Below are 16,058 nucleotides of genomic sequence, written 5' to 3'. Positions count from 1 at the left end.
AAATATATAAAATATGAAGAATTTCTAATACAATTTTTTTGCAGAAATCTAAGGGACAGTCTATCACCCAAGATTTCAAGAAGCATTAAGAATTTTGATAATGTAATTCTACTTTTGGTGATACTTTTCATGTTGTTTTAATATTTCATTAATATCTTATGAGGTATCATGATATAAATTTAATATTACTATTTAAAATTTTATAATATTTGAAATTATAACGGGTCGGATTGGTGGATCGGGTATCCGTTAACCCGGCGGATACGGATTTGGATCGAGCTATCAACGATCCGCCGGGTTAACGGAGCGGGTTTGGATCGAATTTTTTTTTAAGTAAACGGATTTGGATTTAGGTCGATCCGATCCAAATCCGGTCCATTTACAGGTCTAGTTCTTGATGACTTAATCATTTATGAGATTATTTAAGACTAAAAATATCATTTTTTTGTTTTTTAGAATTGACAGACCTTGGTTCGTCTATTTTAGCAGCCAACTAACCAGAAAAATTAATCGTATAATTAAAGGTGCCAAACACCTTTTCCTAGATGGCTAGATGCCTAGATCCATCCCATAATATTTAATAGATTTTCCCATAATATTTAATACATTTTTCTAGATCCATTCCGTATTCATACCCACAGTCCACAGAAAAGGGACTTCCCCTTTCTCTTCTCCCTGAAATTCTCGATCTCCCTTTTTCTCACAGACCCACCATGGATTTAGCCTCCAAGCTCCATCGCCTAGACTTTCCTCGCCGGCTCCGCCCCTCTCAACGCCCGAATGACCTCTCTCCCACCTCGCCTCCGCTCCGTTTCGCAACGAATCACCGCTCAATCAACTATAGGTAACATCAACTTATCAAAACCAGTACTTTATTCAAATCCAGAAGACCCAGTTCTCATATATGAACCAGGTTGTCGCTGTCGTCGATGGTCGAGAGAGAGGTCTTGGTTTTCAGTTTTGGGTTTTTGTCCGACGGTGAGAGAATGAAAAGTGAGAATAGTGTTGAGAGACTTCGAGAGTTCGAGTTTAGGTTTTGACTTTTGAGTCGAGATCGGGTCTGAGAGATTTTAACAAAGTAATAGATTTTAAGAAAAAAAAAATTACAGAACGTGCCTAGGGGCCGACCGCCCAGAGCCTGCCCAGCGCCGCCCAGACCCGCCTAGGCGGCCGACTTTACTCCCAGCGCCCAACCCTCTCGACTAAGGGAGAATCGGGACGGAAATGCTGCGCTAGGCCGATTTTTAGAACCCTGCCAATAATACACAATAAACTTTTTATTGCCCCCCAGTAATTTTTTTTATTGCCATCCAACAAAAATTTATTGAGTTTTGTTAAAGGGTAATAAAAGTCTCCGACGACTTCTTTGCGAACTTCCAGCAACCTCCGAACTGGTGACCAAAGTCTCGCGTCCTGTTTTATTGCTCCCCAATAAACTTTTTATTACCCTCCAATAATACCCAATAAATATTTTATTGCCGCCAATAAAAATTTATTGGGGGTGATAAAAGTCCCCAACGGCCTCTTTATGAACCTTCGGCTGGTGACCGGATTCCAGCGAAGTCTTCAATGACTTTTTAATTATTTTAAGGGCAAACTTATCTTTTTACATGTAAATTTGGTAAATGGGCACACAAATCTTTTGGTAGAGTAAGTGGCCATTTGTTGGGCCCAAATTGGGTATATGGTCAAGAGCCCTTACTTTTTTAGTGAGGTGCTTTCAGAAACTGTATCTTAGGTCTAATTTAGATGAAACATCGGCGTTCATATGTACGAGAGAGTATTCAGTGCACCAACGTACACATGCATTAGAAATAATCATATGAGCTCATAGCAAACGATGTTTTTGTTATAGTGTTTAAATGTCTTTGTGGATTAGTAAATATTTCTGTTCCTATCTTAGGGGGAGAGGAAACCTAATTGAGACCTTATACGACATCCCGTGGTGAGAAGACCGAGAGGTTGGTATGTAATTGATTTTGATCCTTCCGGCGAGGATATCCTTAAGATGGATCACGATTCAAAATTTTAGATTGTTTTTAAAGTTCTTTAGTGTTAGTGTTCATTAATCAAAGTGTTTTTAACTTTTTATTCTTCTTATAATCTAGATCAATTAATGGACCAACTTAACATCCTTCCACGATTTCATGATTTCAATTTCATGATTTCATCACATTTAATCATGTGATCATCATTGCATTCGGCGGCTCTCTTTGATATATTGGGTAAAAATCATCTTGCAAGTAACATGCATAATAGATTATCTAGATTACGTAATTGATTACTAATTCTGAATGATTATAGTTAATTAGTTTCAATGTCCACGCTATATACAAATAAGAAGACTCCTAACTAGAAAGAAAAAACACAATAACGCAACTTTCATATTTGCTTCTTTTTTTTTTGGGTCAATCAATAGAACACTTATATTCACTATTTTTTGCAACTATTGAATTAGGTAATGCCTGTGGAAATGTTGGAGTCTTTGCAATCACATTTCAGATATCAATGATCAGTGCATAGATAGCTAGCCAGATATTATGTCACCTGACTAAAACAATTTTGAAGCGTAATACATGGCCGGGCCGGATGAAGGTGTCGATCGGTATGATGGTGGTAGCAGCTCTGATAATTAATTTATAATTTATGCAATTGAATAAAAACACGGTGATAATAATTTAGAATCTAGAATTTCAATTAATATTATTGTTTTTTTATAAAGAAGAAAGATTAAACATGTGATGACCAATGTATAGACTTGATTTGCGTATACCTAGGGCTGTAAATATAGGCTATATAGAGCACTTATTACCATATATAAGTATTAAATCATGGAATACACCATCATACTTGCCGACCGTGCATAAAAGGGGGGAGAATTCAAAGCACTCACGTGCACTTGTACAAACTCGAACGGATAGTTATATAACATTACATACAGTTTTTGGTTAAAAAAATGTTTACTATAAATATCAAGGGTTGAAATTACCTAATAAATGCTAAGTCATTTACACCGCCGGTACATAGAATAATTTCCGGATAAACAGTATATCCCAATATATGTGCATGCTTTAGAGTAGGTATATATCTAAATTCAAAACTTGTCAATCAAAGATAGCAACTCTATTCTGCCTAGAAATGAATTCTCAAGAAATTCGATAGTCTCATTGCATGTTCATTCACAGCAACTGAAAAATGTCACCACTTCTGGAGAAAGACATGCATCATGTGTCATTCTTTCTTTTATCATTGCAGGTTGCAATTTGCAAGTTGCTAATTGCAAATTTAATTAGATGGTGAGTTGCAAATTGCAAATTTAATTAGATGGTGACATCGATGCATTGCGGTCCAGTACTAGTACTGGATATGGCATCTGGTGTTAAGAAGAAATAGTACTGCTAGCTAGCTAGCTACATCCAATTTTGGGGCTGATCTAGAGGACGTATAATAAAAGGTGTTTACATCATGTTATGTTAAAAACTAGTTTGTTGCTTATTGTACATGCATGTCATGTGTTGAGGTCACGTCATTCAGCCCTGATTTTGCACCAAGATATATCGGGTATAGTTTAATACCATTTTGTTACCAGACGATGTGCAAGTATGGTTGTAAATCAACTCAAAATAGTTTGAGTTAGCTCATTTTTGACTTGTTTTTCGTTTGTTCAGCTCGTTATTTGTATTTAAAAAAAATTAATAAAAAAAAAACAGATCTCAAACTTAATATCAAGCTCGATAAGAAAAAGGAAAATGATTTGTGGCCTCAATGAGGCCTAAGATTTGTGACCTCAATCTTAGGTGTCATGTCATGTCACCTACACACATTACCTATTTGTCAAATCATGTCATGTAACTCTTGAGAAAAATACTATTTTATCATTCCAAAATCTAATGACTGTTATTTTGGCTTTCTAAAAAAAATTATTTTGGCTTTTTTTTTTTCAAAATACCATTTTCTTTTCATTACACTCATGCTTAGATTTAAATAACAATTTTTTTCTCCAATTAAAAATAGAAAACTTTCATGTAATTCTGTCAATGAATTTGCACATAAATTTGATCACAATAGATTTGCATAACACATGTATATGAATTCAACCTTTGTTGGGTTTTTGTAAATTTTGAAAATATAATGTGAAAAATACATATTCATACGATTATATATATTCTTTTGTTAATTTTTCTCTTTATGTAGCTAGGGTTTAAACGTTATATTTGAGTTTATTATTTTTTGTTTGTTTTTTCCCATATATTTAGATTGTAGATGATAATTAATGGCTGCTACTAACTTGAAATTTTTTCTTATCTCTTAATTTAGACATACTTATTTTCCAAAATCAATTTATTAATGCTATTTTTTTGGATGAAATTAATCAATGTTTGGAAAGAAAAGTTAATGCCTATTTCTTGACACCTAATTCAATATATTAATGCTATTTGGAAAGAAAAATTATAGGAAAGAATTTAATTAAATTAAGAAAAATATTGGTCAAAGAATTTGTAGACATATCTCTTAAATTAATACATAATTAATAGCTTATCTTTTTTTTTTGTCAGCTAATTAAATTCATTATTGTAATTGATTCACCCTAACATCTGAAAAGAAGTATAAAAGGGTAAAGTTGGTGCTGCAATAGTATGATGTGGCAAGATATATTATGTGGAATTGAAAATGAAATTTGTATTTGCTTACATAGCATGACACCTAGGATTTGATGCCACAAATTTTAGGCCTGATTGAGGCCCTATATCATTTCCCTAAGAAAAATGAGCCAAATTTAAACTCTAATATATATATATATTTTTTAAATGAAACTCTAGTATATTTGACTCATACAGCTTATGATCAGTATATGTTTTACAAACATGCAAATTCAAATGAGGAATTAAGTTCATGTACAGTTATTAGTATTAGTTTAGGTAATTAGCTGCAAATGCACTAATTTATTGTGACTTTTACACATGAATGCTGCACAATTTTAATCCAAACAAACTAAATTAGGCTTTTTTTTTTTTTTTGGCAAGTATATAGTTTTCTGCTTTAAATAACTGTATATTAATAGACATATTCATTTATTTGCCAATTATACTATATCACTAAATTTGAGTGTTGTCAGTTTTGTGATTATTGTTAACTGTGGTCCGGCCGGTGAGTATCTGATTGCAACTACTATTTAGGAACGTGTAGTTTTTGCGAGAACTATATATATGAGAACTGTATATATATAGCACTTATTATAAAACCATCCCAATCACACTACAGACACCGTTTGCTAATATGTCTACACCCTTTAATAGCTCAGTTTCAGAACTTATCAATCAAAGAAAGCAACTATACTGCCTCGACATTAAATCCTCAAGAATTCCCTCTCAATAATATCGCTCATTACAGAAACTGAAGTGTCACAAATATTCAAAAAAAATGTCATCAGTCTTTATAATACAATTGTACCTAACGATTTCTACTGTACTTATTATTTAAGAAAAGTTATGCAAATATATAAGTTAATAGTAATACTAAATTCAGTTTATTCTCTCAAATTTTGGAGCAAACATCAGTTTTGTCCTTAATTTTTTTTTTTAATCACGATCATCCATGCGTTTTCAAATTGCATCAGCTGCGTCCAAATTTCACCTTAATTTGTGACGTTATGTACTGAGTTGGAGTCAACATGGGGCCCAACTTTTAAGTCTTTGACCCTCTAAGAAGGGTAGAATGTACATGCCCCCTTCCTCCCCTAATTCCAAACCGACTCCAAACCCTAAATCCAGTTCAGCATTCCGCAAAAAGGCTCCCACTTCGTTTTATGACAAGAACTCACTTCCATTGTGGTTGGATTCACAATCATTACAACTCAGTAAACTCATCCTGCAAATCTATCAACTGTTTCCTCAAATCAATGCCACTACTACCAAAACTCCACTCCAAATCCTTATTCTCGTGAAGCCTCTCAAGCAAATATAGATACTTACAGTCAAGGTTCTAAAAAACGTTAGGCGCTAGTCGGGCGGTGACCCGGGGACTAGAGCCTAGGGCCCTAGGCGGTTTTTATTTTTTTAATTTTTAAATTATTTTTATGACCTATAATAATATATATAAAAATATTTAAAGTCTAAAAATTAATTATAAATATAAAAATAGTCAAAATATAGAATAAATTAGGGTTTAGGGCCGCCTAGTACCCGCCTAGCACCGCCTAGCCCGCCTAGTAGCCCAGCGGCTAAGGGCAACGCCTAGGCCAAAATCCGATCGGTTTCTTACCGCCTAGCGCCTAGGCCGTTTTTTAGAACATTGCTTACAGTAAACCAACATCCCCACCTAAACTCGAACCCAACCCACACTCCCTAGCAGCCAAATCACACACCCCGGAATCCAAAGCATAATCAAACCCACCCTTCTTTCTCACAACCCAAAACAACTTAAATAAATCTACCTTCTCCCTATTTTCAAGTATCGGAGGCAGAGGCCAGAGCGAATCTTGAGTACATATTTCTCGCAGAAAAACTACAAGAAATTGATCAAAAAAACATTGGAGCTTATCGGGTAACCCCGAAATGCTGTGTTTTGAAGCTTCTGAGAAGCAATCCGGCTCTTCCTTCTTCTCGCAATCTAAAACAAACATATCAGCTATCTTCTCTCACTTCGTAATCTAGATTTTTCTTATATTGAAAAAAAAAATATACAAGAACATAAAAAATGGGGACATGGCAAAAATACCTAGGCAATATAAACACAGAAAGGGTGCCGATTAAGAAAGAAGAAGAAGGGGTGAGAAAATAATAAAAAGAGGCAGCGGAGGCGGTTGACGCGGCAGAGAATGTGGAGGAGCCTTGTCTCACTTATTGGAATCAAAGAAGTTTGAGATTGAGAGATTCAAAGACGAAAACGAAGTCTAGGATAGAGAGATTGACCGAAATCGAAGATGAAGACTAGTTGAGATTGAGATTGGGATCGGAAGAGGAGGAGAGATTGTGAAACAACTTTTTCTTCTGGGTTTCTGTATGAGAGAGAGATGTTTCTCTCTTAGAGAGAGAGAGATGTAGAATCGCTGTAAATCCGTATGTAATTAGGATTCTTATTTAATTAGGATATCTTGTAATTATAGAAGATCTTGTAATTATGGAAAGATTGTTTCCTATTAGAGTTAGACTACTCCTTTGTACTTGTATATATACGCCCATTGTGGGATGAATATTAATTATCGAATTAACCCAGAATTAAAGTATTCTTTTCTACTTGGTATCAGAGCAGGTTCAATCCTTTGAACTTGCACTGCATCCTTTGAATCCTGAATCCCGAAGAACACCACAAACCTCTGCGTACCACCACCATTGAAATCAAACCATCCCTAAATTTCAAACCACCATCACCCAACCTTTTTTCGGAAAAAGAAGAGAGAAAAAAAGCTTCTTTTTTTTTCCAAAACATTCATATCCATCTTAAAACCCTAGAAAATCCTGAATTCCTCAATGGTGCAATAAGAGAAACAGGCTATGGGGCATTCGGTAGCTACCGAATTTTCTGTTATGGCTCAACGCAAACAGGGTCCTCCTCCACGCTTCTCAGGACCTTCTCCATGCCGTCCTCTAGGTAAACCAAATCCATATGCAAACAAAAAGTGCATTATCTGTGGGGAATTAGGTCATAGCAAAGAGCGGTGCTATGAAGTGATTGGTTACACTGATTTATGAGACTTCACCAAGAAACCGCGAAAGAATCTGGGCAAGGCTGCTGTTGCTACTACAGAGGAAGTTTACCTAGACAATGCCTCCGCTAATGTAGTGCGGTCAGGTATGAAGGGTAAGGTTACTTTTAATAGTACATGGATAATTGATACAGGTGCATCTGACCATATGACCAATGACCCTACTCTTGTGAAAAACCTTAGACGTTCCCCTCAAAATGTTGTCTCTACTGTTGATGGTACTCCAACTCCGGTCACCGGAGAATGTTCTATTGCTTTATCTGATACCTTAACCCTTGAATCTGTCTTAGTTGTTCCATCACTAACTTATAATCTCCTGTCTGTTGGTCAAATTATTTTAGCTCTTGCATGTATTGTGACCTTCTATCCGTCTTTCTGTGTGTTTCAAGACATTCTGACTTGGCGGATTCTTAGTTATGGTGTTAGAAGGGGGAAATTATACTACCTGTATCTGACAGAGACTGGAAAGAAACAGAAGCATCTTTTGGGACAAGCTAATCAGATCAACGGGGTAGAGAATGTGAAGGAAGCTGTATGGTTATGGCATCGCCGTTTAGGTCATCTATCTTTTAGTTATCTTAAGAAGCTGCAACCTCATTTGTTTTCAGTTGTCAGTGATTTGGATTTCCATTATGACATTTGTGAACTGGCCAAGAGTCACTGTATTTCATATTCACCGAGTCTTAATAAAAGTCATGTCCCTTTTATGAAGATTCACTCTGATGTCTCAGGTCCTGCAAAAATTCCTTCTCTTTCTAGAGCTCGGTATTTTGTAACGTTTATTGATGATTGCACTCGCATGACATGGGTGTCATTACTGAAGAATAAGAGTGATGTATTTGGAATGTTTACCGAATTTCACAAAATGGTGGCAACTCAGTATCAACAATCCATCAGAGTGTTTCAGTCTGACAATGGTGGAGAGTTTATGAATGGCCCTATGATTGAGTTTTGCCGGTCACATGGAATTCGTCATCAAACCTCCAATTCTTATACTCCTCAACAGAATAGTTTAGCAGAACGGAAGAACAAGCAGTTGATGGAAGTTGTTCGTGGTTCCTTGTTTGGCATGAATGTACCTCGGTCCTATTGGGGAGAAGTAGTGAAATCAGTAGCATATCTTATCAACCGTACTCCTTCACGGGTGATTGAGTTTCTGAATCCTCATAAGAAGCTTCATACACTTTTGACCATCCCTTCTATGCCTAATTTAGAGCCCCGAGTGTTTGGGTGCACAGCTTATGTTCATATTCCCAAGCCTCAACGCAGCAAGCTTGATCCCCGTGCCCGTAAGTGTATATTTGTTGGTTATGCTGAATTCCAGAAGGGTTATCGATGTTATGATCCTCTTACTGGCACTATTCATGTCTCTCTTGATGTTGCTTTTCGTGAATCCGAGTCTTATTATTCAGGGAGAGTTTCAGAGTCTTCCCTTCAAGGGGAGAGAGGTCGTGAAGGAAATCCTCGAGATTTATTTGAATTTGAAGAATTAGAAGCATTGGAATCGAGATTTGGAGTTGGGAATTCTCCAGCACCAGTTGACAATGAAACTGAAATTGGGACAGTAGGAAACGAAAAAGAAAAAGAATCTGGGAACATTGAATCTATTGGCGGTGGACCAGTAGGATCCCCAACTTACCAGGACAGATGCGATGTAGGACCATCCCTTGAACCGAGCCGACGTCATGATCTGTCGAACAAGACAGACGCATCACGCCAAGACGTCAGCTTGCATCCCCAAAGTGACAACGACGCTTCAATGCGTCCTAGAATATATGAAACGTCACAAGCTGACGAATTACCCATTGACCAGCCCAACTATGATACACCCAATGAAGAGAATATAATTCAGAGTTCTCATCTGTCAGAGTTTTTCCCCCTCTCTACTAGGGCTGAAAATTTTTGCCGAACCAACCAAAATTCGAACCGGCCCGAACCAATTTGGGCCGAAAACTCGGCCTGCCGACTTTTGGCTCGGCTGAGCCGTACCGTTTGGCTGACTTCGGCTCTACTACGGTATGGATATATGCATACCGTCGGTATACCGTACCGACCGTATATACATACATGCTGAACATATATACCAAAATTAATAAAAGTTCGTAAGAGGTAAGGTTCGAACCTTAAACCTCTTACACGCAGCCTCTCCTCCCAACCACTAGAGCAGAAGCAACTCTTACTATAATATATACAAACTTTTTATTTATGGGGTCCTAGCTCTTACTATCGAATTAAAACAAAAGGCCTTTACTCGTTGTTTCTCTTCTTTTGAGATCTTATTTCTTCCTCCTTTTTCATCAATTGCAATTACAGAATGCTCTCCTTCTCTCTTCCCTTTCTTCTTCTTCTTCTCTCTTCGTCTTCTTTCTTTTGGGACTTGGATGTATCAAGTTAACTGTTGAAATGGCAGATTTCTATTAGGTTTCTTTCTTCCTTTCTTCTTCCTCTCCCTCTTCTCTACTGCTGGTTTTGGATTTGGAACTCCAAAATCACCAATTCCCAAAATCCAAGAAGTCAAAATCTTGAGTTCTTCCTCCATAGAACACAAATTGGGTCCTGCGAATTTCTAATCTTTACAAAACACCATCGGGTCCTATAAATTTTGAATCTTTACATGCAAATCTAGAAGAAAAAGATCGTATCAGATTCTCTTTTTCATCATCCGATTCCAGATTCGGCTCTCCTCCGGTATACCGATCTCGAGCCGAAATTCCGGTATACCGATTCGTCAGTAACTGACGCCGGCGGTTCGGTTTCGGTTGCAATTTTGGGAAACCGACCTCTAATCAGTCGGTAGCCGGTTGATGAGAATCATGCTCGGTATTCAACCGAATCCAGCCCTACTCTCTACATCATCAACTGAAAAATCTGCTGCGAATATTCCTCCTCAGGTACCTTTAATTTTGAATGAATTATCTGGGGTAGATAATATTGATTCTAGGAAATCACAGAGGGTTACCAAGGGTATTCCTAAGAAACAATATGAGCCAGACATCAAAGCCAAAGCTAAATATCCTGTAGCTAATTACATGTCTAACCATCGGTTGTCTGGGTCATATGCACTTGTTGTTGATCAATTATCTACTGTATCTATTCCTAGTAACGTGCAGGATGCATTGATGGATCCAAAATGGACAAAGGCGATGAATGAAAAATTAGAAGCTCTTCAAAAGAATGCAACATGGGAGTTAGTAACTCTGCCGGCTGGGAAGAAGACTGTAGGATATCGTTGGGTGTTTACTGTGAAGCTTAATGCCGATGGAACTATTGATAGATACAAGGCGAGGTTGGTTGCCAAGGGATATACACAACGCTATGGGATTGATTATGAGGAGACTTTTGCACCTGTAGCAAAGATCAATACTGTCCGGATTCTAATCTCACTTGCAGCAAACAAAGATTGGCCCTTGCACCAGTTTGATGTGAAGAATGCGTTTCTTAATGGGAATTTGGAGGAAGAAGTATACATGGATGTGCCCCCAGGTGTTAAGAATCACCTAAGTGACGTTAGCAAGGTGTGTAAATTGAAGAAATCTTTGTATGGTTTGAAGCAATCTCCAAGAGCTTGGTTTGGAAGATTTTCAAAGTCCATGAAAGCCTTTGGGTACAGACAGAGCAATTCTGACCATACCTTGTTTATCAAACGCAAGAATGGTAAAATTACAACTCTTATTGTGTATGTTGATGACATGATTGTTACAGGGGATGATCCGAAAGAGATGAATGAATTGCAAAAGTATCTGTCAAAGGAGTTTGAAATGAAGGATCTGGGACAACTGAAGTATTTTCTGGGTATTGAAGTTGCAAGGTCTAAGAAGGGGATTTTGCTTTCACAAAGGAAGTATGTCCTTGATTTACTTGCTAAAACGGGGATGCTGGACTGCAGACCAATGGAGACACCCATTGAGATGAATCACAGACTTGCTATTTATCTTAATCAAGTTCCAACTGATAAAGGGAGGTATCAACGTCTTGTAGGAAGCTTGATTTATCTTTCACATACTAGACCAGATATTACTTATACTGTGAGTGTTGTTAGCCAGTTTATGCATTGTCCTAGTGAAGAGCATATGGATGCAGTCTTTCGTATTTTGAGGTACTTGAAGATGGCACCAGGCAAAGGGTTACTGTTTGAGAAAAAAGATGAATTGAAAGTTGTTGGATATACGGATGCAAATTGGGCTGGTGGTAAAACTGACAGACGTTCTACATCTGGGTACTTTACTTTTGTTGGAGGGAACCTTGTCACTTGGCGTAGCAAAAAGCAGAAAGTCATTGCCAGATCAAGTGCAGAAGCTGAATTTCGAGGTATGACACATGGAGTCTGTGAAATGTTATGGATCCGTAATGTCCTGAAAGACCTGGGTTACAAGCTTAAAAGGCCTATGGATTTGCATTGTGATAATACAGCTGCCATTGAGATTGCACATAATCCAGTTCAGCATGATAGAACAAAGCATGTGGAGGTTGACCGTCATTTTATTAAAGAAAATCTTGACATAAAGGTTATTCGCTTTCCATTTGTACACTCAGATGAGAAATTAGCTGATGTTCTCACTAAAGGAGTGTCCAGGAAGATATTTGACAGCGCGATTGACAAGTTGGGCATGATACTTGAGGGGGAGTATAGAATCGCTGTAAATCCGTATGTAATTAGGATTCTTATTTAATTAGAATATCTTGTAATTATAGAAAATCTTGTAATTATGAAAAGATTGTTTCCTATTAGAGTTAGACTACTCATTTGTACTTGTATATATACCCCCATTGTAGGATGGATATTAATCATCGAATTAACCCTGAATTGAAGTATTCTTTTCTACTAGAGAGAGAGAGAGAGAGAGAGAGAGAGAGTAAATCAGAAATTCTCTCTCTCTCCTCCCCTAATGGTTTCAATTTAAGAGAGTATTTTTTCAATATGTTGTTTTTTGTTGTGAATTTAGCCCCAAAATGTTATTTTGAGAATTTAGCCTTTATATGGTTAAAGGTTGAAAAGTGGATCCTCATGTCAGCTTCAACTCAGCAAGTGACATCACAAATGGAGAACTTGAAATTTAGATGCGGCTGATGCAATTTAGATGCACAAGGATGATCGTGATTAAAAAAAAATGATCAATGACCAAATATTTGCTCTAAAATTTAATAGAGTAAACTGAATTTAGTCCAGTAATTTGTGAGATAAATATTTCATATATCATGTTGATCGAGAGATTGCTTAATTGACCTAATGCTAGGGCCCACCCAACTCCACCATTGATGTCATGTCCTTCCAACATCTCAAACCCTCCATATTCTTTTCGTATTCAAGACCAATAATGATCGATAAGGATAACACTTATGCACGTCTTGTGTAAAAAATTGTGGAAGAAGAGTTGCAAAATATATTCATAACATGGTAAGGTTAATTAAAGTGTCAACTAGCTACTGCCCTAGAGCAGAATGAGAACTACAGGAAGGGAAAAGGAGTGGTAAAGAAAGTAGTGGTGAGGTGATTGATGTACGAGGAAGCGTCAACGCCAATTTCTAACTGTCTCATTTGCCCGGTAGACTGAGTTAGAGAGAGATATAGAGATTGGAAAAGGAAACATTATTGAGGCAAAGTAAAGAAGCAAAGCAGTAAAGCAAGCAAAGCAAAAGGGTTGGGTTGGGTTTGGGACACTAGGAGAGACAGACAGACAGAACAGATCGAGCTCATCCTCAAAACGACATGATCGACCAACTCGATCTCTTTCTGATTTCTAGACACCAACTATTCATGGCTACTATTCATAATGCATGGATGGTCCCTCGATTCCCTTTGTCCTTTTTATGGCAATCAATTTATTCTCCTCTTTCTTTTTCTTGGATGATGCTTCCCACCCTTTTTTCTTCTTTACTTTTGAACGCACTTGCAATCGCAAAGGGCTATAGCTAGTTTTGGGGCTGACCACAACCTCACTCGGTGATGATCCAGATTAATCACTTTTCATTTTTGCACCATTGTTTACAGTATATAATAATAATAATAATAATAATAATAATAATAATAATAATAATAATAATGAAACATGACGTACAACAGATTATTAGAAAGATTGGGTAGTTGAGAGGTAATCCGATTGGTTTTTGAGATGAGTTTTACTCAATCTTTTTTTGAGAAGGGGTTAACATGGTATCAGAATAGCGCATCATATGGAAAAATTAGGTTAACTACACATCACACTTTTTAATTGTATGGAGGGGGAGAGCATGATGCCTGCCCATTTAGATGGACAATATGTTGTTTGGAAGGGAACAATGACATTTAGAAAGACTCCTTGTAACCAATAAGCGGTAGTTAAGTTATAGTTAAGTATGTAAATATCAGCTAGACGTCTCCGAGCTTCTCGGAGCGCCCTAGGGTTTTCGAAACTTTGGTTTCGACAGGCGGCGGCGTACTTTCCTCGGGCAAGGTGGCAATCGTGGTACGGCAGCGGCGCGGAGCAGGTACTCAAGCGTCGATCGTGTTCGCGGCGAGAAGCTTCCGATCGGGGGTTTCTTTGATCGTGTTTTCGTCTGGGTGGTTGTGGCCTGGGTCAGAGCTGGGCGATCGGGTCGAGGTCTGCGTCAGTGACCTCATCGGTGTTGCAGCATCTGAGAAGGGCGGCGGGCTGTTTCTGCAGGGAAGCAGTCTGATCATCGCTTGAGTCCGGGTCGAGGTCCAGGTTCCTCCCACGATGGTGGAAGATAGTGGTCGGCCGCCGGATTGGTGATGGGTCGCTGCTCTTCCGACGATGCTCTACATGCAGATCTGGGAGGGAGAGGAGGATGATAGGCTCAGCTCCGGTCGGGTCGCCGAGGTGGGCCAAGCTTTGGTGGCGTTGCTGGAGTCGTCCGGTCTGCGTCTCCGGGTTCTCGTCTGGACATCCTAGTTTCGAACTAGGGTTTTGGGTTGGGCCTGGAGATGCGGGCCATTCATTTTCTTTCTCTTCTGTTGGATCGGGCCTGTGGTGATTGTTGGGGGGTGGCAGAGCCCATTTTTCCTTTGCTTTGCTTTACGTTTCGTTATGACCAATCGTTTTCGGATCAAGACTGCTACGGGAGTTGGTAATTATCTGGAATAAGATTGGTGTTTCATTTTCAAGCGGCTTATGGATAAGGAATTGCTCATATTTGTTTGCTAGGAAGTGGCTTCTCTATTGGTACCGCAATTGCGCGCCTGGCTATTGGGGATGCTAATCGATGATTTTGCCCTAGAAGACACGGAGTTGTTCTTTGTTTATGAGTTCGCTTACAAAGCGGGCTCAAAATTGTCTTGTAATGAGTTTACATTGCTTAGATAGGAGCGTGGTTGTTAGCCCGCCATTTTTCTGTCTTTAAGTGTATGTTCGACTCTGGCTTGTTGGCTGGTTATCTATTGATATTAACCTTTATTTCAAAAAAAACAAAAAAAAGTTATAGTTAAGTATGCGTTGCGAGGGCCAAATCTTGTTGTTTGATTTCTAGAAAATTCATATTGTTTATAATTTTTTTCTTTTCGTTTCACATTACAATTTGCTGTTTTCTTTCTTTTGAATTGAAGCCAATGTGAACACTTTTTCTAGTTGTTTCCATTAGATCTTATAATTTATGATATTTTTTTCTTTGCTGGAAGACTCCCGTGTTTATCAATCGTTTGGGGTTTAATGTTTATCTTATCCTTTCGTCTTAATTTTTTTTTTTTTTTTTTGTGTGAATTGTCTCAATGCTTGTATTTATTTGCATATCTATGTGCGGAAGTTTTACCATACTCTCGGGGAGTATGGTGAACTCAAAGTCCTTCACTAAAAGAGTAAGTTTAAGGGAAAAAGGAAAACCCAAAATATGTCATACTCTTGAGCATGAAAAACTACAGGATGTTTCATTAAAACAAGTGCGTAGACATAAGGTTTGGAAACCTAAATTGTGCCATATTCTGGAGTATAGTCGAAGGTCTCCTCTACAAAAGAATGAAGAAATAAGCAACTTTTAGTTGATAACTCAATCAATCAAGTTGCAGGTTAGAATGATACTAATTTATTATTAGCTCCGGTCCAAATTAAACAAATTGTATCCTCAAATATCAGTATATTCCTAGAACTAGATGCCACGATCACTTTAAATTAACCCAAACCGCAATTAAAAATAGAACATGTGATTCTCATTTCTTGATTTCAAACTCGATCAGCCAAGTTGCATGAAGATAAAAATATACCGCTGCTATCATCGATCCAGTTCAGATTTCCACAGTATTTGTCAAAGGAGAATACAACATATACTTTTGCATTAATATGTAGAGTAATTCATGGGGTTACATATAGACTTTTTGAAGCAGGTTTAAGAGCAGTGACTTATCGAAGAAAGTTATAAACAAAAC

Source organism: Rosa rugosa, chromosome 1 (genome assembly GCF_958449725.1).
Source record: "Rosa rugosa chromosome 1, drRosRugo1.1, whole genome shotgun sequence".
Taxonomy (NCBI): domain Eukaryota; kingdom Viridiplantae; phylum Streptophyta; class Magnoliopsida; order Rosales; family Rosaceae; genus Rosa; species Rosa rugosa.
The sequence above is the reverse complement of the archived record's forward strand: the minus strand, read 5'-3'. Positions refer to the sequence as shown.